The following is a 25,222-nucleotide window of genomic DNA, read 5'->3' on the forward strand; positions in this document are numbered from 1 at the left end:
TGTGTGTGTGTGTGTGTGTGTGTGTGTGTGTGTGTGTGTGTGTGTGTGTGCCTGTTCCGCTTGAGTACTTCCATCGCTGGTTGGGGGCTTTGCTTAGGGGTCTCCCTCCACCGCTTGGGCTTCCAGGTCCCTGGCTCACTCACTCAGTGTGGCCCGGGAACAGGCCGTCACCTGGGCGTCCCCTGGAGGGCAGGAGGCCACTTCAGGATCCTGTGAGTAGAATGAATCTGTTTTACTTTGGCAGCTTCTCACTGGAAAAGAAAATAAGAGGGTGGGGTGGAGAAAAGCCAGAGTCCCCATGCTCTGCTGCCACTCAGCAGCCTTTACATGAAGGTGTTGGAGGCCTTGGGTTAGGGAAAGACACTTTCCTATGGATCCTGCAGGATGGAAAACACCAGGGCCTTCCAAGAATAATGTGTGATGCATGAAGCTGGGTGCACGGGCTTGGAGAGTAGTTGTTTCATTGAGTGGCCAGGTGTTTGTTGAGTCCATCTTACGTGTCATGTCCTGTATCTGGTGCTGGGGGTGTAAGAGTGAGCCAGACATCAGTGATCATGGATGGGTCACAAGAAGCTGCGAGGCCAGTGGACACCACAGCTGTGCATGGCAGAGGCCACTATGAAAGCTGCCTTGAGACACAGATTCCCTTGACACTTAAAATGTAATTAAGTTTGAAAACGCTTGCATGTAACTTCTTTAGCAATTCATCGTTGCACAGACGGAAGTGACATAGAATACGGCAGCCAACCAAAGTACTATGTTTTTGCATCTCCTGCACTTGGGTTGAACTTTCTGGCTATCGCCCTCCTCGCCATGTGTGTGCTCCCGGAGGGAAGGGCTTTATCGTGAGCCCTGCTCAGGTGTGAGTTTTACACCCACATTCTGCACTTTCTCCTTTCTTCCCCTTTATTTCTCCTTTACTATTTCTGTGCATTTCTGTATATTTTCATTACAAGGTGATGTCCTTTAAGGGCAGGGATTTTATCCAATGTGGTAATACCCAGAGTACAGAGCAAAGGCACTGAATATCTAGGTAATTAAGGACGTATGTATATTTCTGTGTATACTCTACTCATCATTACATTTCTTCCTTTTAAAGCTTCTGCTACTAGAAACTTCTGGCAGCACAGTGGATTGAGCTGATGCCACTTTCTGGTTTTAAATACGTAGAAGTAATGAATAAGACATTGTGACAAAAGACTTACATAACCAAGTGTCAAAAAATAAAGGCCCACTTCTTTCAGATGGAAACAAAGATCAAACAGTAAAGGCAGAATTGTAGGAGAAAGCTGAACCAGCAGTGGCCACAGGGGTGGATGACAGCATTTAGAATGCTCTTGAAAGGACAGCAGACATGATCCAGCCCCGGACAGGACAGAGGAACAACAACTACTCTGTGTGAGGCCTGGAGACTCACAGGGTCCCCTGTCCTCCCAAACTACAAAGAGATGGAGAAGAGGTTAGCGGCCTTTCTTTGGAGTTTAGTCAGCAAAAAATTACCCTTGAGAAGTTACCACTTTGGTTGATACTGCACAGAGTAGGAGATCTGAATTCATATCATTTGTGTAGTATAGGAATCTCCCACCTGAGACATTAATAGAAAAACTGGTGCCCGGCTTCCCTGGAAACTAAGAATATAGTCCTTGGTTAAAAATTCAGTGAGAGAGAGAAACAAAAACTTAAACACAACCAATAAGAAACTTAGTGATTTGAAGAATAAATCTGAGGAAATCACACTAAATGTAGCAAAGAGGGAGATAAAGAGATGGAAGATACGAAAGGCCAGTAAAAAGTCTTGAAAGAGACAGTGGGAATATTCCATTTTCATATAAGAGGAATTTCAAAAGGAGAGACTAAAGAAATGCAGGAGAAATATATTCAAAGGGAGAATGGCTGAGAATTTTTCAGAACTTAATAACCAAGCCAAATAAATAAATCATACCTAGAGAAATCATCCCTAGAACATCCAAGACAGAAAAAATAAATAAATAAAAGATCTTATAAGCTAGTAGAGAGAAAAAGTATATTACCTGAAGAATGTATTATCAGGTGGCCCCTCACCTAGGGTTCCACACTCCTGGGCAGCTTGACCCTGGGCTCTGCTGCACCAGGAAGTGTGATGGTACTTCCTGGTGTGACTGTTCTCCATTAGCCCTCTTCACTTTTCCACTCTTTGTAACAGCTCTCCTAAATGCCACTTATTGAACTACCTTGGGTGGGTTCTGTTTTACAATTGGACCTTATAATTCCTCCTGTTCATTTCCCTGCCATTGATTTGTTTTAAAAAACAAGATAATTTTTTTATTCTAGATTTGGCTAATGATTTCCCACCCTACTATTCAATTGTCTCTCTCTTTTCCATATTTCCCACAAACCAACAGATGCATCTAGAGACTTTTTAGATTTAGAATCAATGGCGGTGCTATTCACCTCCTACCACATCACATTTTGGTGCACATAGCATCTGGTTGTCCCACATTCTAAGATTAACCATAGGTTTAGGTGGTGTCCGCCTGATTCCTCCACTTCCTTGTCAAGTTCATCTCATGGGTTTTTACAGCTATTAACGATAACCGTTCCCTAAATTTGTTATTTTATTAGGTGTTGCAAAATAGGGGATTTTAATCTATCATACCTTCTGCATTTATTAGCTGAAATTCACCTATGAAGAAAAATATACCTCCATCAACTATTTTGTTATCCTGATATATAGGCTATTTGTTTTATTCCTTCTCTTTCGCAGTTTCCAGAGTAATGAGTTGATGCTCTGAAAATGACCAGTGGTTTTTGAAAAGTGTGATATGGACCTCATGGATTTTTTTGTATTCCCCGTACAGTTGTTTTCCTTTGTGATGTTCTAAGTGACCCATGATATGCCAGAAGAGACCCTTCAAGCTGGCTCCTATGTCTTTTGACTTGGCCTGCACATTTCAAGACGTTTCAGGATCCTCCTCTACCTTCCATGCCCTGTCCCTGGAATCCTCCATTTCTACAAGGAGCCTGGTGCCTTTTAGTGGGAAGTAGTATATGAAGAACACAGTCTCGATAGTAAGGACCCCATGTACGTTCAATTCAGCAAAGCTAAGACAGTTTTCTAAGACTTGATAGGTTTTCAAATTCATCTTCCAAGATTAATTATGGAGACGTAACTCCTGCAGCCTCCATTTAGTGCATGCCTACCATTTACAGGACTTAAAATGCAGCATCTCTTGGGACTCCCTGATGGTCCAGTGGCTAGGACTCAGGGCTTTCGCTGCCGGGGGCCTGGGTTCAATCCCTGGTCAGGAAACTAAGATCCCACAAGCCATGCAGTGTGACCAAAAAAAAAAAAAAAAAAAAAAAAAAAAAAAAATACACAGCATCTCTAACTCTCATCACAACCCTTCAATGAAAATATTATTAGCCCTTTTGTAGAAGCTGCTAATTTTGCCTGTCTACTATGGTTCCCCCTGCTCCTTTAAAAGACAAAATCCAGGGAATGGTTCATTTTCTATTCCAAATGGTCCATGAAGGACTGCTGATCAGAATATCCCACATGAACGCATAAAATAACTGGTGCTATTTAGAATCCTTTCTTGAGAATTTATACCCATATTCTGCACAAGAAAACCCCTCTGTTTTCTCTTTAGTCACTAAGATGACGTGATGTAATTTGGGAGCCATCTGTGGCCATGATGCGGAGAGAATTTCAGCCAATTTGGGGAGACAGGGTATGGGGTAGAGGGGGCAAGTGAGGGTGAAGGCACAAGGAAGACTGAGGATGCCAAAGGCGTCCTCTGAATCCCCAAGTCTCTGAGACCAGCATCACTGTATGCCTCCCCATCTGAGAGAGGGAAAACATCTCTTCTTTGCTTATACCTTTTTCTCCCATTCATTTATATGGTAAAATATACATAACATAAAATTTACCATTTTAACTTTTTTTTTTTTTTTTCGGTACGCAGGCCTCTCACTGTTGTGGCCTCTCCCGTTGCGGGATGCGCAGGTGCAGCGGCCATGGCTCATGGGGCCCAGCTGCTCTGCAGCATGTGGGATCTTCCCGATCCGGGGCACAAACCCGTGTCCCCTGCATTGGCAGGCGGACTCTCCAGGGAAGCCCTCACCTTTTTAAAATGTACAATTAAGTACATTCACATTGTTATGCAACCATCACCACCATCCATCTCCAGAACTTTTTCATCATCCCATGTTGCAACTCTGTATCCATTAGGCAGTAACTCCCCATTCCTCTCTGCTCAGCCCTTGGTAACCACCATTATACTTTTTGTCACTATGAGCTTGACTGCTCTAGGTAGCTCATAGAAGAGGATTCATACATTCATACATTCATTCATTCTGTGTCTTGCTTATTTCATTTAGAAAAAGTCTTTAAGGTTCACCCATATTGAAGCATGTGTCAGAATTTCATTCCTTTTCAAGGCTGAATAATATCCCATTTATGGAATATTTACTTATATGTATGTAGTAAATTTATTTACAACATTACCACATTTTGTTTATCCATTCATCTGGAATCTTGGGTTGTTTCCATCCTTTGGCTATTGTGAATAATGCTGCTGTGAATATGGGTGTACAAATTACTGTTTGAGTCCTTGCTTTTAATTCTTTTAGATATATAACCAGAAGTAGAATTGCTGGATTATCCAGTAATTCTATTTTTTTGTTTGCTTTATTTTTTTTTAGGAAACAACATACTGTTTTCCACAGCTGCTGTGCCATTTTACATACCCATCAGCAAAGCAAAAGCATTCCAACTTCCTCACATCCTCGTCAACACTCATTTTCTATTTTTAAAAAATTATACCCATGGGGCTTCCCTGGTGGCACAGTGGTTGGGAGTCCGCCTGCCGATGCAGGGGACGCGGGTTCGTGCCCCAGTCCGGAAAGATCCCACATGCCAAAAAAATTATACCCATAATAATGAGTGTGAAGTGGAATTTCACTGTGGTTTTGATTTGCATTTCCTTAATGATCAGTGATGTAGAGCATGTTTTCGTGTTCCTATTGGCCATTCCTATATTTTCTTTGGAGAAGTGTTTATTCAAGTCCTTTGTCCTTTTTCACATCACATTGTTTGCTTTCATTGTGGTTGAGTAGTAGAAGTTCATCATTTATTATGGATAGCAATTCCTCTTAGGGTATATGATTTGCAATATTTGCAAAATTTTAGAAGACATTTTCCTCTATTCCTTGAGGTTAGTGGTGTCTTTTGATGTACAAACATTTTTAATTTGGAAGTACATTTTAAATTTTGAAGTCCAATTTATCTTTTTGTTGTTGTTGTTGACTTTCTGTGTCATATGCAAGAAATCATCGCCAAATCCAATGTCATGAAGTTTTCCTTCTAATGTTTTATTCTAAGACTTTTATAGTTTAGCTCTTACTTTTAGGTCTTTGATTCATTTTGGTATAATTTTTGTATATGGTATTAGGTAAGGATCCAACTTCATTCTTTTACATGTGGATACCCAATTTTCCCAACACCATTTGTTGAAAAGTCTGTCTTTTCCCCACCAAATGACCTTGGGACCCTTGAAAATGTATAATTGAAAATCATTTGACCATACATACAAAGGTTTATTTGTTAGTTTTCTATTAATATTTTATTCCACTGGTCTGTATGTTTGTCTTTATGCCAGTAACACACTGTTTTGGTAGCTTTGTGGTAAATTTTGAAATCAGAAAGTATAGCCTCCAGATTTGTTCCTCTTTTTCAAGTTTTTTTTTTTTTTTTTGGTGGCTATCTGGGATCCCTTGAGATTCTAAACAAATTTTAGGATTGACTATTCCATTCCCACAAAAAATGTTAGGATTTTGATAAGGATTGCATTGAATCTGTAGATGGCTTTGGGGAATATTCACATCTTACCAATGTTAAGTCTTCCAATCCACAAACACAGAATGTCTTTCCATTTATTTGTGTCTTCTTAATTTTCTTTCAGAAACGTTTTGTAGTTTTCACTATAGACCTCTTTCCCCTTCTTAGTCACATTCACTCCTAAGAATTTTATTCCTTTTGATGCTATTGCAAATGGAATTGTTTTGGTAATTTCCTTTTTGGAGAGTTCATTGTTAATGTATGGAAACACAATTGATTTTTGTGTGCTGATTTTTATATCCTACAACTTTACCAAATTTATTTATTAGTTCTAATAGTTTTCCTGTGGAATATTTAGGGTTTCTTCTCAAGTGCACATAGAACATTCTCTATGATAGACCGTATGTTAGCCACAAAACAAGTCTTAACAAATTTTAAAAGGTTGAAATCATACAAAGTATTTTTTCTGATCACAATGAAACTAGAAATTAAGGCAGAAGGAAACCTGGAAAATTCACAGATATATGAAAATCAACACACTATTCAACAACCAATGGATCAAAGAAGAAACCACAAGGGAAATTAGAAAATATCTTGAGACAAATAAAAATGAAAACAGCATACCAAAACTTACACAATGAAAGCAATGAGGGAAATTTATAGCCATAAATGCTTACATTTAAAAAGAAGAGAGGGGCTTCCCGGGTGGCGCAGTGGTTGAGAGTCCGCCTGCCGATGCAGGGGACACGGGTTCGTGCCCCGGTCCGGGAAGATCCCACATGCCGCGGAGCGGCTGGGCCCGTGAGCCATGGCCGCTGAGCCTGCGCGTCCGGAGCCTGTGCTCCACAACGGGAGTGGCCACAACAGTGAGAGGCCCGTGTATGGCAAAAAGAAATAACAAAAAGAAGAGAGATCTCAAATCAACAACCTAACTTTAAACCTTAAAGAACTAGAAAAAGAACAACAAACCAAATCCAAAGCTAGCAGAAGGAAGAAAATAATAAAGATTAAGCAGCGATAGATAAAACAGGGAATAGAAAAGCAACGGGGAAATCAATGAAACCAAGAGTTAGTAGTTTTTTTTTTAATCAACAAATTGACAAACCTTTAGCTAAACTGACAAAAAGAGAGAGAGAGAGAGACTCAAATAACTAAAAACAGAAATGAAAGAGGAGACACTACACCCAATTTTATAGGGATAAAAAGGATTATAGGAGAATACTGTGAATAATTGTTTGCCAACAAATTGGATAGCTTAGACAAAACAGATTCCTAGAATCACACAACCTACCAACCAGCCAAGACTGAATGATGAAGAGATAGAAAATCTGGATAGACATACAATTAGTAAGGAGACTGACTCATTAACAAAAACCTCCCAACAAAGAAAGGCCCAGTGCCCGATGGCTTCACAGGTGAATTGTACCAAACATTTAAAACACTAACACAAATTCTTCTCAAACTCTTCCAAAAACTTGAAGAGGATGGAACATTTCCTAACTCATTATATGAGGCCAACATTACCCTGACAACAAAGCCAAAGACACTACAAGAAATGAAAACTACAGGGCTTCCCTGGTGGCACAGTGGTTGGGAGTCCGCCTGCCGATGCAGGGGACACGGGTTTGTGCCCCGGTCCGGGAAGATCCCACATGCCGCGGAGCGGCTGGGCCCGTGAGCCGTGGCCGCTGAGCCTGCGCGTCCGGAGCCTGTGCTCCGCAATGGGAGAGGCCACAACAGTGAGAGGCCCGCGTACCGCAAAAAAAAAAAAAAAAAAAAGAAATGAAAACTACAGACCAATACCCACTGTGAATACTGATTCAAAATTCTCAACCAGATATTAGCAGGTCTAATTCATCAGCATACTGAAAAGATCAGACACCATGATGGAGAGAGATTTATTCCTGGGATATAAGAATGGTTCAAGATACAAAAATCACCCAATGTAATAACCTCATTAACAGGATGAATTAAAAATACCACATTACCATCTCAACTTATTAGATAAGCATTTGACAAAACTCAATTTCTTTTCATGATTAAAAAAGTACTCAATAAACTAGAAATGAAAGGAGACAACCTCAACATAATAAGTGCCTTATATTCTATAATCTCAGGCCACACCTTGGAATCCCAGATCAGCCCTTCCTTAGGAGGGACTCTGTGCAGTCTGTGTCTTGAACAACGAATGCCAGTCCCTGGTCCACAGTTGTCCTCCTCAGCTCCCTGAAGGCAGCCAAACTGGGGTGACCATTGAGGAAGCGCATCCCTGTGCAGTAACCTCAGGAGAGCAGGAAATTGCCACCCAAAGGCAGGGGAGCCCCTGTGCAAGTCCATGGACTGAGGGAGACTGAAGGGGCTCTGTGAGGTGAAGGTGCTGCAGTCAGTATCAGGAAGAGGCCATCGGGGTCCCTCTGCTCCCACAAAGGGCAGTCGTTGTAGTGTTCCCATAGGAGTCCATCAGCGGGGACCGTGCCCATGTGGACCCTACGAGTGAGCAGAGCATGAAGGTCCTAGGATGGAGCAGCGGGCTGGGGAGATTGGGGACAGAGTGTCCCCAGGTACCCACGGGGCCAAACGCAGCCTTTCCTCTGCGTGGCCACAGGCCTGTGGACTCAGCCTCACGATTGCAACCACCCACAGTGCATGGAGCTGCCAGCAAAGCACTTGCGGTCTGCCCCTGGGGAAGGGCTGGCCAAATGGTGGCTTGGATTTGGGCAAATGTTAAAATAGATTCTCCCTCTGGACCAGCTAAGCTCGTGGGAAATCCAAAGGGAGTTGATAACAGTACAAGGGAAAACGAGAAAGTGGTTGGCATTCCCGCCTCTTGTCCCCGGCCCAGGGCCTCACCTCTCTGGTGTCTGCAGCAGCAGGGGGAGTCCCGGCCAGCTGCTTCCTACCAAGTGGCCTTGCCTGGGGCCGTCACTTCCTTAGCTTTGGCTTCTTCATGCGTCATTGCCACCTCATGGGGAGTGCCTTACCTAACTAGTCTTCACTATCTGGAGGAATTTTGGAAGATGATGTTTAGACACTGTTAAAAGCAAACACAGTGTTAGAGAAAAGGGACTGCAGGTTATGCGAGTGTCCATGACTAGCCTGAGGCCACGCTGTGTTACAGAGAGGGTCCTGGCCAGCTTCACCTATGGATTTAATCGTGAATGAAGCGACGGATTGTTTGTTTGATTGTTCATTTCTTCAACATTTACTGAGCATGTGCTATGTTGTTAGCTCTGCGGGACACTTACAGCGCCCCCAAAATCAAGCTAAAGAGGCCAAAAAAAAACCCTACTCCCATGCCTGCTCTGAAAGGACTCACAGCCCAGACCCCAACCGTCTTCATTTCCAGAAAGAGCTCTCATTTCAGAGTCTACTTCCAAGTTATAAAAACTTCCACCTTCCGTATCTCATGGCCCCCAAACCCTGAATAATTGTCCTTTTCTTACTGTTGAGAGACAAGCTGCTCTTGAAAGTTTCCCTGGCAGGCAGTACCCCTCACCTTAGCCAGGGACGCAGGAAACAGGCTCATGGGAACATCCTGTACCTTTGTCTCCCACCGGCTGGCCTATTTCAGCCTCTACAATCTCCATTCCATGGAGGTTTCTTAATTAGAGGGTCCCAGCTCTGGCCCTGCACTCATCTTCTGGGTGATACCACACTAGGAGAGAAGAGCTGGTATGCTTCTGGATTATGAAACAGCCAAAGAAACCCCCAAAACGCTGAAAACAGAAATGACTACAAATCCATAATTTCCCAGGCAGACCCATGGAGACCAGAGTTATGGGAAAGTCTCAGACATGCTTGGAGCCCCTCAGTTCTATGCTCCTCCCTCCACGCAAGACGGATGTGTGGGTTTGATGTTTCAGCAAGACTTTCATCAAACCAAACCGCAGGAGACAGATGGATTTTCATTCCAAGATTTCCCCTTGTTTTTGTTGAGAAAGTTGTTTCAAAACTCTGTGTCTACATCTCAAGATTGTCACGTAATTCACAAATACATTCAGGATGGTTTGAGAGGATGAGCAAATTGGATTTTGAAAGAAAGCAATAAATTATTCACCCCAAGAAAATTGAAAAAAGGAAAATATCTAAGGAGAGAAAAAGCTTTTTGAAACGCTGACTCAAGGATTAGGCATAAAATACTATATGTTGTGACTATTGATAATCTTGTAGGTCAGAAGAAAACCTCCCCCACACACCAGCAAAGGTCTCTGTGGGTCCTTCCTGCTGGAGCTAACTTCTAATGACAGTCCATGAGAATTACTGAGGAGTATGTTCAGAGCACAGAGTCTACCCTAGACTTTCTAAATTAGAGCTTCTGAGAGTGGGGTCCAGTAATGTGTATTTCAGGTGGTTCCTCCATGGTGACTCTCCTAGTCTAAAAGCTTTAGAATCGCTGGTGGAAATGGTGGGCACGGGGTTTGGCACAGTGGCTTGGCTACACCCAGACTGTGCTCTTGAATTCTTATTTCCCATCAACCAGCACCAAGACGCCTGAGGCCATGGCTGATTCCTGGCCTGAGTTGAATCTGAAACATCTGATCTTCCCTGAAAAATGGAGGCTGCTGGAGACTGCAAGGGGCAGGTCAAAAGGTAGAAAACCCAACTCGAAGGGGCTGCCAGGGGTCAAAGAGGGAAGAATTTGAGGATCAAAAAGAAAAAAGATTTCTTTGGACCAGACACATCAATTACTTTAAAATCCTTCGGTTCATCATGACAACGAGAAATGAAAAGTCACTAATCACTTCAAGGATGTTAGACAACCAAAACATTTGAAGTGGGAAAAGTGTATTTATTCTTCCTTTCCCTCTGGGTGACAAGATATCTGGCACTTCACGCCTCTAAAGAAGGCATCCTTTCCACCTGTCTTTGCAGCCACCTCGAGCCTTGAGATGCTTAGTGTTGTTACAGCAGGAGCACGAGGCGTTTCTCCACCAGCTTAGACACCTTCCCACCATATCCATAATGACCTTGGCTAATTGAGGGAGCTGTCAGCTCCAAATCCTCAGTAGGATGCCTGGCTGGCGCGCATCCTTAGAAACATGGGATTGTCTGGGGTGCCTTTGCCTTTGCCCTGAGGCTGGAGTCCCTCATTTCCCATAGCAGGTGATTGAGGATGTTATCAACGTCCTAACTTCGTAGGCAGGCCCCGCGTGCCGCAACATTCAGACGTACAACCACTCCACCCTGTGCGGAGCGCCTCAGCGCATCTCTCTGGTTTTGTTAAACTGGATTCATCCCAAGAGGGTCCCCAGTCACACTTTGTTGAGGAGGGAGCTGTGTCTGAGCCCGGGATGCCCTTGGGAACCTGGATGGGGACCAGGTTCATTTCCTGGGCTCCCATCCCTCTCTGAGGAAGGGTGGACAGCAAAGTGACACTGCAAGACCAGAGTGCTGGGTATCAGGCCCCTGACTTTCAGTCAGTGGAGGCCCCTGAGAGCGTGGAGCTCAGCCTGGGCACCTTGCAGCCCTGGTGCCCACACCAGAGCCTGGCTCCTTCTAGAGGTACAATAAATGTTTCCAAATGAGAGGAATACCAGAGCTGATACCCATGTCAGCCACCTGCCAGCTCGGGACATGGGGCAAGTACCGCCTGCTCCGAATCTCGGTGTCCTTAACTTGAAGGGGCAACAGGCGGCCTTCTCAGAACACTGTGATAAGGAGAAGCAGGGGATGGTGACCATGTCTGGGGTGGAGCTGGTCCTCAATGGACACTGCATTTCTCCTGTGCAGGCCACCTTGACCCGCCAGGGTCCTCAGGAGCTAAGGGCTCAGCTGGGTTTATCCCCAGCTTCTCCTGTGTTCCACTGTCCCCATGCCCCGCTCCTGGGCGGGTACATTTATCCAGCGATGTGGGTGACAGGGGGGCAGCACTTGTGTCACCCAGGGCCCGGCCAACCCTGGAGAGACACTTCCAGGCTGTCGCCCTGTTCCCTGAGGCTGGGCGGGAACTCGGGGCCCTCACATCGGTCCAGCCCCTCTGTCCGCTGCCTCACAGCTTTCCATCAGGGTCCTCACCGAGGCTCTCACCGTCTTTGTGAGGCACTTGTACGTAAGCCCATGTCACCATAACCCTCTCAAAAGCCCTGTGATCGGGGCAGGGAATTAACCCCACTGAACAGAGCAAGACAGAGCCGCTTGCCGGTGGTCACTCAGCTGGGGGCCTGGGCCACACAGCAGCAGGTGAGCTTCCTGCCACGATTACTGTAACCCCACGGCGCTCAGGCCCAGGATGACCCCTGTGAGCCCTTACCAACCCCCAAAGCATCCCAGAGGACAGCAGGCGCCAGGATGTCACCTCTCGATGTTTACAGCTTTTCTCAGGAGAACTCGGTTATAATATAATCCCTTCAACACAAAACCTCTAAATAAACCCATATGAATTATGGAGTGAATGCCCTGTTCACAAGGATTTTGTCAAACAAATCCAAGTCGTCTAAAGTATTTCAGACAAATGTGAATTGTGTGCCCAGTGCAATCCCTGAAGCCTTAGTAATTAGAGGTCCCTGAGGGGAAAAGTGTGAGAACCAAACAAGCGGAGAGTGGTACCAAGTGTGGGATCTGAGGCCAGAGGCCGAGGAGTCCCTCCCAGCTCCATCCTCAGACCTCTGTGGCCTTCAGGAGGCCACCGAGAACCCCTGAGCCTCAATTTTCTCAACTATAAAATCGAGTGGTAAGACTTCCTTCAAAGGACACTGTGAGATTTCAATTTTTAAAAGTATACTTAAACTCTACATGAATGTGGATTCTCCTTTTTTGCTAAAATAGGCAGCTTGACATTTTTTCCCCTGTTCTCTGCCCTGTCGCTAAACTTTGGAATAGAACATGTGATCACCTTCTTTGTATATAATTTTTGGTGAGTCCTAGGAGGCTTCCAGAGGTCACTATGGGAGTTCTAAGTCCTTTGAGACTGGCTGGGTTTGTGGTTTTACCTAAGCAAACAAGCACAGTCAGAGGAAAACTACTTGTCCTTGTCTCCGATTACCTAATTTCCTATTTCTTACTTCCAGCTTCACATCTTTAAGCCCCATGGCCTGTCTCCATGTCATGTGCCCTACAGTCTGGAATTGGGCCTTGAACCCCTCCAGGCCACCATCCCCAATTAGACACAACCTGCTTCTTACCCACTGATGTTCTTATTTGATGCCGCCTTTCTGCCAACTCTAGAACCTTCCATGTGCAGAGCTCCAGGTCACCCCCAAGTCCGCAGGCTCCAGGAATCTTCCCCTTACCAGGGTGTGTCTCCTCCACGACCCCCGGCTCCTGGACTCACCTGCATGTTGCCTACCTCACCTGGAGAATGGGGGCTGAGTTTCACTAGGTGTGATCTCTTTCATTCAGAGGCCTGGAGCTTCTTGAGGGAACAGAGAACCAGCCCGCCTGTCCTTCTTTTTTTTTTTTTTTGCTGTACGCGGGCCTCTCACTGTTGCAGCCTCTCCCGCTGCGGAGCACAGGCTCCGGACGCGCAGGCTCAGCGGCCATGGCTCACGGGCCCAGCCGCTCCACGGTATGTGGGATCCTCCCGGACCAGGGCACAAACCCGCGTCCCCTGCATTGGCAGGCGGACTCTCAACCACTGCGCCACCAGGGAAGCCCCCTCCTGTCCTTCTTGACGTGTAGTCTTGTAGCTGGTACTTAAGACAAGCCTGTGATTCCAAATGAATTGCATTTAAATGATCTTGTCCCAAAGGATGAATTAGAGCAGCACTGAATGATAGCTATAGTTTTCGGAACCATATCACTGGATTTAGATGATTAAATATCAAAATATTAAAATTCCCCAATTTGGGAGGATGGGTCAGTTCATTTCTATAGATGATACACGTGCTGACTATTTTCTGTAATGACCTTTGACGTTCCTTTTACATTGACTATGGAAATAATTTCTCCTTTCTTCTCATTTCACACACAAACTGTTGTAAACTACATTTTTGTTCCTCTTTTGGTGAAAAAAATAATTAAAATGAACATGAAGGCACAAGATTGTTTTTAACACAGTTAATGATTTTTAAGTCCAAATAGGCCCTAAACCCCATTTGTCACCCTGCCAGCCCCTCCCCAAGTCCGTCACTGCAACACCCAGGATCAAAATGGCAACGTAGTAAAACATTTGCATCTCCATGTTCCAAGGACAGGGCCCTAAAATAGACGCAGGGACTGAAAATTATAGGAAAGTCAGTGAAATTCTAGGATTGCCACGGTTCCCACAGGCCCAGCCCTCCCTCGTGGAACGTGACGGCGGGAGGAGTCCAGGCAACCTTTGTGTGGGAGACTCGGGGTGGGGAGTGCCCAATCGTGCACCCCTTGAAGGCCGAGGGGAGAGAGGTACAGATCACCTGACACCTGCAGCAGGCTGTTGTCACCTGGCAGCGCGTGCCACATCCCAGGGAGGGCCACCCCGGGATCACTGGGCAAAGCCCAAAGCTGTGTGCTCGCCTTGGGGCTTGGGGTGTGGGGTGCCGTGCAGGCTGTGAGGTGCTAGCCTCACCCCTTTCTCAGCGCTTGCCTTGGCAGGAGGTGGTCCAGGGCAGCGGGATGGCAGGGTACTGACCAAATCAACAGAGGGAGGCCCTGGGAGGCGGTTCTGGCCGTAAGGACAGTGTTATCTGTGGGGACAGGGAGGGTGGGCCCTGGGGGGTGGCCTGGACTCCTGGACCACCGTTGATGTTCTCTGCCCGGGTTTGGGCGGCGGTCACATGGGTGTGTCCACTTTGGGATGATTCCATAGGATTTTTTGTGCCCTTTTCTGTGTGTTTGTTTCTCCATAAAGGTTTGAAAAAATCCCAGAGTCTTTAGTAAAGCCCAGAGGGGTAGTGGGACCCCCAAGAATGAAAAGACTGTATTCCCACCAGCCTGAAAGGAAGAGGGGTCAGAGCTGTATTTAATCTGTTCAAAGGAAATAAAGAAATTGGGCATGTTTTGCACAAGGGAAAGAAGAGTTGTTTGTCCAATGTCTGAAGTTTACAGGTACTCAGAAAACAGATGACTCATGGCATTGTAGGGCCTTCTGCTGTCCCTGGCAGGCTGAGCTGTCTCCCATCCACTCTGAGGGCACACAGAGGCTTGGGCTGGATTATGTCCATGTGTGTCAAGGGTCGTCTCCTTGAGTAGCTCTGTTCTCCCAGGAAACACCCCACAGAGAGAGAGGAGAGGTGTCAAATGAATGAACAGCAATGATACTGGTGTTATCACTGAGTATCAATTTTGTGGCAAATCAGGAAAAAAAAAGACAACTCAAACCTATGAGGAAGCTATTTTTATTGGCCACATTTTACAGAGGGAAAAACTGGGAACCCAAGCAGGTTAAAAACTTGGACACAGTTTACACAGCCATCCAGGCTGAGCACTGCCTTTCCCTTCTTCAGATCTGGTCAGGGCCACAACAAGGGAAATCCCCTAGTGTCCGGCCACGTTGGCCCTCCAGGTGTGGCCTGTCCTGTCCTACTGCTGCTGCCTCCTGACCCATCTCCTGGTGACCGTGAGCTCCACAGGGTTCGGCCTGTGTGCGCCCCAAACCCAACTCTCCCCATGAGCTTCAGGGCTGTCCGTGGATTGGCCCCGCCTATCCAGTCCCATCTCACCCTCCAGTGGGACCCATCCTGCACCGTCCCCTTCCCTGCTGACTCCGGCCACAGACAACAGTGTTCCCACCCACCTGCAGCCCACACTGGGAAGTTTGCTTTGTGCAAGCTTTACTCTTTAAGAGATTTTACTCTTTCTCTGACTATAAGATTGATATATCCTTTGTAAAAATATTTAAGCCCTATAAAAATATCAAGGAAACAGGGAACGTGTCCCAGGATCCCCCTTCAGGGAGCTGTTCTGAGGTTTGCAGCGCACACCTGGCATGCACGTCGTTTGTTCTCGATGGGCCATTTTGCACACATCTGACTGTGTGGGTTTTGGTGGACGATGCTGGCAGGGGTTGTCTGGGGCTCTTCGTAACTCCAAGATAAAAGCACTCCTGGCCACCACACATCGCCTCTCCAGTTGTTTCTCCTGGCTCCCCTTTCACCCACTGCCTGGGTGTCCTTGTCTCAGCCCCACGGATTCCTCACAGGTGTGGAGAGCCCTTCCCTTCATCTCCTCTGTTCCCTGCTCTCCTCCCTGGCACAACGCTCATCCACTTTTCTATGAAGTTTAATAGATTCTATGTCTCCTTCAGGGACTCTCTTAACCCCTATGGAGGGGAAGAGGGCAGCCTCCTGCTCTGAGCCCCTGGGTTATCTGTACGTACACCCTCCAGGTGGGAATCAGGCATATGTTTAGTTTCAGTTAGTTTTATTCCCAGTCTTAGGGAGGCAGCATTTAGTCTTTTACCATTAAATGTGATATTAGCTGTGGGTTTTTGCAAATGTTTACCTTTCTCTTTTATGGCATCTCCCCTTAAGCCAATGCAAAAAAGCAAGAAGAGGGAATAAGAGGCATGTAGGTCAGGAAAGAAGAAAGATGGCATGATTGTCTGTGGAGAAAATTCCAAGGAATCAACAAAGATATCTACTAGAACTAAAAAGGAATTCAGTAAGCTTGTAGGATGCTAGAAAAACCTTCCAGAATTAATTGTATTTCTATATATAATAGGAGTGAACACATGGAAACTGAAACTAAGCATACAATATCATTTACAATTACTCAGAAAAGAGAGAAATACTTTGTGTGCTGAAAACTATAAAAAGATGATGAAGGAAACAAAAGAAGATTAAATAAATAAATGGAGAACCATGCTGTGCTCATGGATGGAAGACTCAGCAGAGTAAAGGTGTACTATTCTCCCCAAACTGATATACAAGCTTATCATAGTTCCTATTGCTAGAAAGATATTTTGCCAGTATAGACAAGACTATTCTAAATTTTATATAGAAGGAGACTAGAATAGCTAAAACCATTTTTAAAATGGAGAATAATGTGGGAGGAATCAATCTATTTAATTTCCAGACTTACTACTTAACCAAGACAATCGAGACTGTGGCATTGGTAGAGGAATAGACACATCGATCAATGAAAGAGAACAGAGAACACAGAAATAGACCCACACAAATATGCCCGATTGATGTTGACAAAGGTGCAAAAGTAAGTCAATGGAGAAGAGACAGCCTTTTCAACAAATGATGCTGGAGCAGTTTGGACACCCATGGGGGAAAAGGAACCTCAACTAAAGTCACACACCTTATAGAAAAATAAACTCAAAACAAATCATAGACTTAACTTAAATGTAAAACTATAAAACTTACATTAAATAATAGAGAAAAATCTTGGGATCCAGGGTTAGGTAAAGAGTTCTTAGACCTGACACCAAAAGCATGATCCAAAAAGAAAAAGAATTGATAAATTAGACTTCACCAAAATGTAAACACTTTTGCTCTGCAAGCAAATCTGTTACCAGGATGAAAATACAAGTTTCAGATTGAGAAAATAGTTGCAAACCACAATTCCAAAAAAGAACTCTTAAAACTCAACAGTGAAAAAACAAGCAACACAATTAGAAAATGAGCAAAAGACAGGGAGAGACATCTCACTGAAGAGGACATACAGATGGCAAATAAGCACATGAAAAGATGTTCAATGTCATTAGCCATCAGTGACATGCAAATTAAAACCACAGTGAGACATCACTACAACCTATCAGAATGGCAAAAATAAAAAATAGTGACAACACCAAAGGGCAATGAGAATGCAGGGAAGCTGTACCATTCCCACGTTATTTGTGAGAATATAAACGGTACAATGACTCTGGAAGGCAGTTTGGCAGTTTCTTTAAAAATTAAATGTGCAGGACTTCCCTGGTGGCGCAGTGGTTGAGAATCTGCCTGCTAATGCAGGGGACACGGGTTCAAGCCCTGGTCTGGGAGGATCCCACATGCCGCGGAGCAACTAGGCCCGTGAGCCACAACTACTGAGCCTGTGCTCTAGAGCCCGCGAGCCACAACTATCGAGTCCGCGTGCCACAACTACTGAAGCCCACACGCCTAGAGCCCGTGCTCCACAACAAGAGAAGCCACCACAATGAGAAGCCCACGCACTGCAACCAAGAGTAGCCCCCGCTCGCCGCAACTAGAGAAAGCCTGCGTGCAGCAACGAAGACCCAACGCAGCCAAAGATAGATAGATAAAGAAATTCAGGTGGCTGGCCTCTCTCTTACCCAGTACGTTTTGGTCTCTGGCATTTCATTCCTTTTCTGTGGCTCGTATAACAAATTACCACAATTTTAGTGGCTTAAATTTTGTTCTGTTCCTTTATAGTTTTAACAGATTTATTCTTTTACAGTTCTGGAGGTCAGAAGTCCACAGTGGGTCTCACTGGGCTAAAACCAACGTGTGGGAAGGGCTGTGCTTCTTCTCGAGGCTGGAGGGGAGGCTCCGTCTCCTTGCCTCTTCCAGGTGCTGGAGGCTGCCCGCGTGTGCTGGCCGGTGGCCCCTTCCTCCACCTTCAGAACCAGCAATGGCATCCCTCCACCTCTGCTTCCATTGGCACCTCTCCTTCTCTGACTTTTCTACCGCCCTCTGTCCTGTATGAAGACCCTCAGGACTACACTGAGCCTGCCGGATAAGCCAGGACAGTCTCCCCATCTCGATTTTTAATTCAGTCACATCTGCGAAGTCCCTTGCCACGTGAGGTTATGTGATCACAGGATCCAGGAATTAGGACGTGGACTTTAACCTGGACAGACGACGACTCTGCGTCTCACAACCGTCCAGAGTTTGCCCAGCTTCTGGGCTCAGCAATCTCCACCCACACACTTCCCAGCGCCCTGGCCTGGCGGCTGGTTCGTGCTCAGCTGGAAGGGCGCACACTCCCCCACGACTTCTCTGCCCAGAAGTCCAGCCCAGGGCCATCCCCCCAGGGAGGTGGCTCCGCCCCTCAGACAGATCATGACCTCCCTTTGCATTCTGCCTCCATACCTCCTCCCGGGGCCTGGCCTGGCCCTTTCTGTCCTAAGCAAGGCTGAGCCCTGAGGACCTGGGCTTTGGGTTACATCCTTCATTCCTTTCCAAGGACCTGCTGCATGACCCTCTTCCTAGCTCTGTATCTCACCCTTCCCTTCTCCTCCTCCTGTGTTATTTGGTTGCTTTTTTTCCAGCCATAACCTACTTGGATCTCTTCGTCCTGAAAGCCCCCTTCAGGGACCTTGCCCCCTCTTTTTCTGGTGTCCCCTTTCTTGGTGAATGCTGTCACAACACAGGAGCCCTCTCTCCTTCTCACATCATCCATCAGACCCTCCAGATTCTGTCTCCTGGTCAAACCTACGCTGAGTTTTCCTGCCTGGGTCTGAGCTGTAACCTCTTGTATAACCTCTTGTGTCTGATGTTACAACCACCTAACAGCTGGTCTCCCTTTCTTCATTCTAGGCCCCTGGTCCTTCCCCAACATGACTGCTAGAATGATCATTTTGCAATGTATATCTAATCATATTCCACTCCTGTAAAAAAAAACCTCCAGTGAATTTGGAATGTACCAGAACATGTAACACGTATTACTCCCCTCTCGTTCCCTGGAACTTGAATGAGATCCTACTATCAAAAAATATTGAACACTTTATAGCACTTGCTATGTACACAGAAAATTTGTGCATATGCAGACCCACCAAATCCAGGAGCTGCTCCGTCATGAAGATTAGATCCCAAGAAAATCAAATGGCCTTTAATTTTATGGACCATTTCTTGAGCTTGGTCAATTGAATACAGTGGGACTTTCTCAACAGAAAACTTCTAAGTGTGGGTGCTACACAGAACAGGCAACATTATTCTTTTGGCAGGACAGTTTGGAGAGTCCTTTGGTCACCCCATAAACACATTGGGAAAGATCCTCCCTGGGCAGGAGACCGACCCTTCTTGGTCACGCTGTGGCATTGAAGCCAGTATAGGACATGGCCATTAAACAGAACAGGAAGGTAGGGCAGACTTCCTCTCTAGGATTCAAAGAAAGGTGAATTAAAAGGGACACCAAACTTTCATTTTCTCCCCTATATATATATATATATATATATATTTTTTTTTTTTTTTTTTTTTTTTGCGTTATGCGGGCCTCTCACTGTTGTGGCCTCTCCCGTTGCGGAGCACAGGCTCCGGACATGCATGGCTCACGGGCCCAGCCACTCCGCGGCACGTGGGATCTTCCCGGACCGGGGCACGAACCCGCGTCCCCTGCATCGGCAGGCGGACTCTCAACCACTGCGCCACCAGGGAAGCCCTCCCCTATATTTTTTAGCAAGGATTTTTAAGGCCTGATGCTAATCTTAGCTATCAGACATCCTAAGGGGAGAAAAAATTGCCTCTGTATTTCTGAACAACAACGTGGTAGGTATCCAAAGCTTTAAATCTGACAGAATAATTAGCCTCATGCAGGACTTGACAAAGGCAATAAAAATACGGACAAAGATTTCTGTATAAAGAAGTTCTTGTAGAGCCACCCATAAAACTAAATGTTCAACAAGAGGAGAATAAACGGTCACGTCAAATATGACGCCTTCATGTGATGAGATGTTATGCAGCCATCTGATATGGACAGATGCTCTTCGCCCAATATAAAGGGAAATAAGTGTTCACATAACAGGAGGCCAACTACCCTAAACATCTATGTTAAGGCTAGAAGCATATGAGCCAAAATATTAACTCATCTGGAGTATGGGTGCTGGTATTATAGCCATGATCATCTTCTTGTTTGTTTCTGTACTTATTTTCTGAATTCTCCCTCATGAAAACAACTCATCTTCATGATCAGAGGACAGCAGAGTTAGAGGCTGCAGAACTGACAGTTACGGTCCTGGAGCTCTGCCTAAAGGACACGAAAGCCGCAGTACTGCACGCAGCGGATGGGGGCAAACTTCCGCCTTTCATTGTCTACGCTGTGCTGAGCAGCTGTTGTGTGCCAGGAGCCGTGCCGACCCTGGGGGCGTAGCGGTGGGTAAAGCCAGTGTCCCCCTCTAGGTGCTTCCAGAGCCTGGGGAGGCCGGCAGGTCCATTCCACCACTGAACGCAGTGGAGTGGGTCTTGTCTCTGTCCCTAGGGCATAGTAGATGCTCAGTAAAGATTTGCCGAATGAAGAAAAGTCTCTTAGTAAAAACAATAATAGCCAACATTATTATCAAGTGTGTCCCTAGGTCAGGCATTGTCCTAAACTTCACTTTTTTTTTTTTTTTTTTTGCCGTGCCATGAGGCATGTGGGATCTTAGATCCCCGACGAGGGATCAAACCCACACTGCCTGCATTGGAAGCACAGAGTCTCAACCACTGGACTGCCAGGAGAGTCCTCTCCCGTTTTAACTCACCTGGTCTCCCTAACAACCCTCCTGATTTTACAGATGAGGGAACGGAGATGCCAAAAAGGCAGGAGCACAGGGAAGATGGTGCAGGAAGGAAGTGAGAAGCCTGCTCCCAAGCCTTGCCTGCCTTTCATGTCACCAGGGCAAGGACACAGGACGGCGGTGAAGGTGACTGCCTCGGGCTGGCCCGTCCTGCCAAGAGGAGGTGGCAGGAACGGTCCCGACATAGTTCACGTGGTAACAAAAACCTGTTCCCGTGTGAATGGCCGTCCTGCCATCCTCTGAAGCCAGCCGAGTTCTCCGGAGCCAGCTGTGGAGTGCCTGCCCAGCTTTCTTCCCCAGGCCTCCGGTGGGACACTTGTGTCCTGAAGGTCCCCAGAGCAGGCAAGGCGTAGCCAGGCAGGAGAGGAGGGAGGGGGGAGCCAGCCCTTGATTAAGGAGAGAAGTCTCTGGAAAGCCAAGAGCACAGATCGAGTTTTCTTCTCTTACAGGAATAGGGAACCAAGCTGGGTCTCCCATGCTAACCTGTGATCTTGGATTATGGAGGAAGGAAGATATGAAATGTGTGCACACTGCAAAGCCCAGGAATGAGGCCAGGACTTGACACGCAACCACTCCAGGGCTGTCTTCTCTGCTCCTGCCTGAGATGTGTATTAATCAGCTCTTTGATGGCAAGTCGCGACATGCCTGCATCCTTAAATAATGAGTTGCTTAGTCTAGCTTATGTAGGGCTTCCTAGAAACGCTATCATACTTTGCATCACCTTCAAGGTCATGCTCATAACAATACGTTTCCTTCCTGAGGCTCTCCCAGGCCGGCACGTCCAGGACGCTCTGCACAACCTGTGCTAAGCACCTGTCCCCTCCCCTACAGCTCTGTGCCAGGATCTGTGAGATGCACTCTCCCCCGGGTGAAGTTCCCAGAACACGTTGTCCAGGAGAAACAGAGAGCAGGTGCCATGAAAGTGAATAATTTAGTAAATTCGGCGCAACTCTGTCGATTCTGGAAAGCTTAGAGTCCCACTTACTGCGATGATTTCTGCTGTCTTTCCCACAGGTGTGTGAGAGCACCGCTCACATCTGCCTCCACGACCTGTGTTGAAGGTGTGGTTTTATTGAAGACACACGTTCGTGTTCACGTTGTCCATAGCCATTCGTGTGCGGTGACAGCAGAGTTCGGTGTTAGCCTGTGTGATCCACAAAGCATAAAACATTTACTACCTGGCCCTTTGCCGGAAAGTTTGTGACCCCATTTTGGGTGCCATTTCTCCTTTCTTACCTGTAAACACTTCAGTTTCCATTATATTTTGGCCTCTAACATTCCCAAAGTTTCTTTTCTTCCTCTGCCCCACCCTGAAACAGATAGGGTGCATTTTTAGAATATGCAAAAGCAGAGTGAGGGTCCCGGCGTGTTTGTCAGGCTGCTGACAGAGCAGGTGACAGCGACAGGATTTGCAGCTGGGCCTTGCTGTGTACCCGCCCGCCCCCAGATGTCCATCTATCGTGGGGCCCAGCTGGCCTCCAGCTTCTAGTTTCCTGCTTTCATTTTCGGTATTCATTTTATTCTTAGCCTAAGTTTGACACTTCCTCTTAGCAACATGCAAATTTCAGGCTTCCACAGATGTCTGGAAAGTTACAGCCCCAGTATGTCAGCCCTGAGGGTGGGATTGCATAGGGGTTCATATTTTGTTTTTAACTTTCCTGACTATATTTTTTTGAGTTTTCCACAAGCTGGTATTTATTGTCTTGTAAGGAGGAAAATCCTTTGCAGTGTGTTCGCGAGAAATCCGGGTTTCAACCCTCTGCTCCCTCTGAAAACTTTCCTCACCAGGCTTAGCTCACACACGTTAGTTAGTGAGCCCCTTCTGCATGCTAGAGGCCGGGGATGTGGGCCCTGCCCGTGAGAGTCTAGCAGGGAAGAGAGAGGTTTCCATATGCAACCAAAATTCAAAATGGCACAGAGAATGGTGGAGTGACGGGAAAGGTTTTGGGGACAGGTAGAGCAAGGTGGTGATACGCCACTGGGGGGCGTTGTTTGTGTTATAGAATGAAAGCTAGAAATGCCATTTAATTTGGTAACAAGTCAGCCCCACAGTGGTAGCACCGATTTCCATTCCCAATGGCACTGTACAGGGATACGGTTTCTCCGAATCCTAACCAGCGTCTGATGTCGTCGTTGCTTTTATGTTAGCTGTTCTGATAGGTGTTTAGAGCTGTCTCATGTGGTTTGCACTTCCCTCATAGCCAATGACAGTGAACGTTTTTGCATGTGCCTGTTTGCCATCTGTACATTCTCTATGGTGAGATGTCCCTGCACGCCTCCGCCCACACTGAACATTCCTTTTTCTTCCTTTCACGATAATATTTAGAGAACAAATTAGTGGAGGCAAGGGTTAGGGATGTGGTGACAGAACAATTCTGTATCTGGATTGTGGTGGTGGTTATACAAATCTTCACATGTGATTAAATGACACAGAACTACACCCATTGAACCAAGGTCAGTTTCCTAGTTTTGATATTGAACTACAGTTCTGGAAGGTTGGGGGCTCGGGGGGAGAAGGGTGCACAGGGCCTCTCTACTGTCTTTGCAAGTTCCTGTGTCTCCAAATAAAAAGTTAAAAAGCAAAGTCAGTACCAATCATTCTGACTGCAGGAGGATCAAAAAATCCACGATTGGGGCTCCCCTGGTGGCGCAGTGGTTGAGAGTCCGCCTGCCGATGCAGGGGACACGGGTTCGTGCCCCGGTCCGGGAAGATCCCGCGTGCCGCGGAGCGGCTGGGCCCGTGAGCCATGGCTGCTGAGCCTGTGAGTCCGGAGCCTGTGCTCCGCAACGGGAGAGGCCACAGCAGTGAGAGGCCCGCGTACCGCAAAAACAAACAAACAAACAATCCATAATTGTTACTTTACCTCTTTCCCCAGCTGATTATTTGTTTATCCTCAAACAGCCATATCACATCATCATTTGACATTAGGGCTCTGCGTGCCCTAAGAAAACATACAAAATCACCATGTGGAAAAGATTGTCACAATTCACCTGAGGAATATGAACATGAAAACAGGATCTCCCCACCGGGCAGCTGAGAACGGCAGGAGGCCAGGGGGAGCAGCCGCCGCACCCCAGCGCCGTGCCCCCCCCCCCCACCTCCAATGGCCTTTCCACACTGGGACAGGCCACTGAGAGCTCCCTCAGCTTCCCCTGGCCTTTGTAAAAGGCCCCTTTGATGTGCCCTTTCTCATTTGTTTAAACAACACGACAGGATTCCTGAGGGCTGCAACCCAGAGGCCGGCTGGGTGGCCTTGCCTTTTTATGCAAAAGAGTTGAGAAACACCTGTCAGACTCTGAGGATAATTAACCTTTATTGCTTCTCATTAAGACTGCGATTGTCACTCAGCACAGATGTGGCTGCTGGATGGGGCTGGGGCTGGGGAAGGGGCGTGGAAGTGTGGGTGGGAAACGAGGAGCAGAGGCTCAAAGAGACTCGAAGGGGGAGAGACACCCACTTGCTTGTGGTCATATGCAGGGTCAGTGCATCTGGGGCCTGCTCCAGCCGGGCCTGGGGCCCAGCTCACAGCAGGACCTACCAGGCTGCATTCCAGAAGTGGGGGAGACAGAGGTCCACATGTAGAGACATCTCCAAGTCAAGAGCCGGGCTGACGATTCCCATCAGTGCTGGAAGGGAAACAAGTTCCAGGGTGCAGGGGTTCAGACGGTTTGGGGACCTTGCTGAGACTCTCTGGAGGCTGCTGGCTCTTCCTGATATTTACATGTGCTGGAGGCGAGGCCGTCAGGGCGTTGGGGCGGAGAGGAAATACTCCGTCTGCACAGTGCCCGACACAGTGGCCCATTCTGGGCTGGACAAGAGCCGTCGTGGGAGGGGAGGGTGAGGCAGACAGGTGGAGATGCCAGGCAGACGGCCAGTCAGTCAGGTCCCTTGGGCAGTGGCGAGGAGCTGGGCGGGGGTCAGAGGACTTGAGCAGGCAGAAGCGCTAGGATAAGGTCAACTTCAAAAAAGGAGCGTCGGAGTGCAGTGCAGAGAAGGGATCGTGGAGGGGCAGATGTGGGACAAGAGAGACCAGTTAGAAAGTGATGGGATAGAGCACACGCATGCGCACGCACACACACACTTTCACACATATGCCCATTCACAC

The 25,222-nt window shown here is 46.7% G+C and overlaps 1 long non-coding RNA gene across 1 annotated transcript in view; it reads right to left on the reverse strand.

Moving 5' to 3' along the window:
- LOC113629617 (uncharacterized) overlaps positions 1–3,195 on the reverse strand; it is a 3,452-nt gene extending 257 nt beyond the window's left edge. The window contains exon 1 of the long non-coding RNA XR_003436631.1: positions 144–3,195. This is a non-coding gene — a long non-coding RNA (uncharacterized LOC113629617). The remainder of the gene's footprint in view (positions 1–143) is intronic.
- Positions 3,196–25,222: the final 22,027 nt, after the last annotated feature.

This window comes from Aethalodelphis obliquidens, unplaced genomic scaffold (assembly GCF_003676395.1).
Source record: "Aethalodelphis obliquidens isolate GAN/ISIS:26980383/991018 unplaced genomic scaffold, ASM367639v1 scaffold27, whole genome shotgun sequence".
Classification (NCBI taxonomy): Eukaryota; Metazoa; Chordata; class Mammalia; order Artiodactyla; family Delphinidae; genus Aethalodelphis; species Aethalodelphis obliquidens.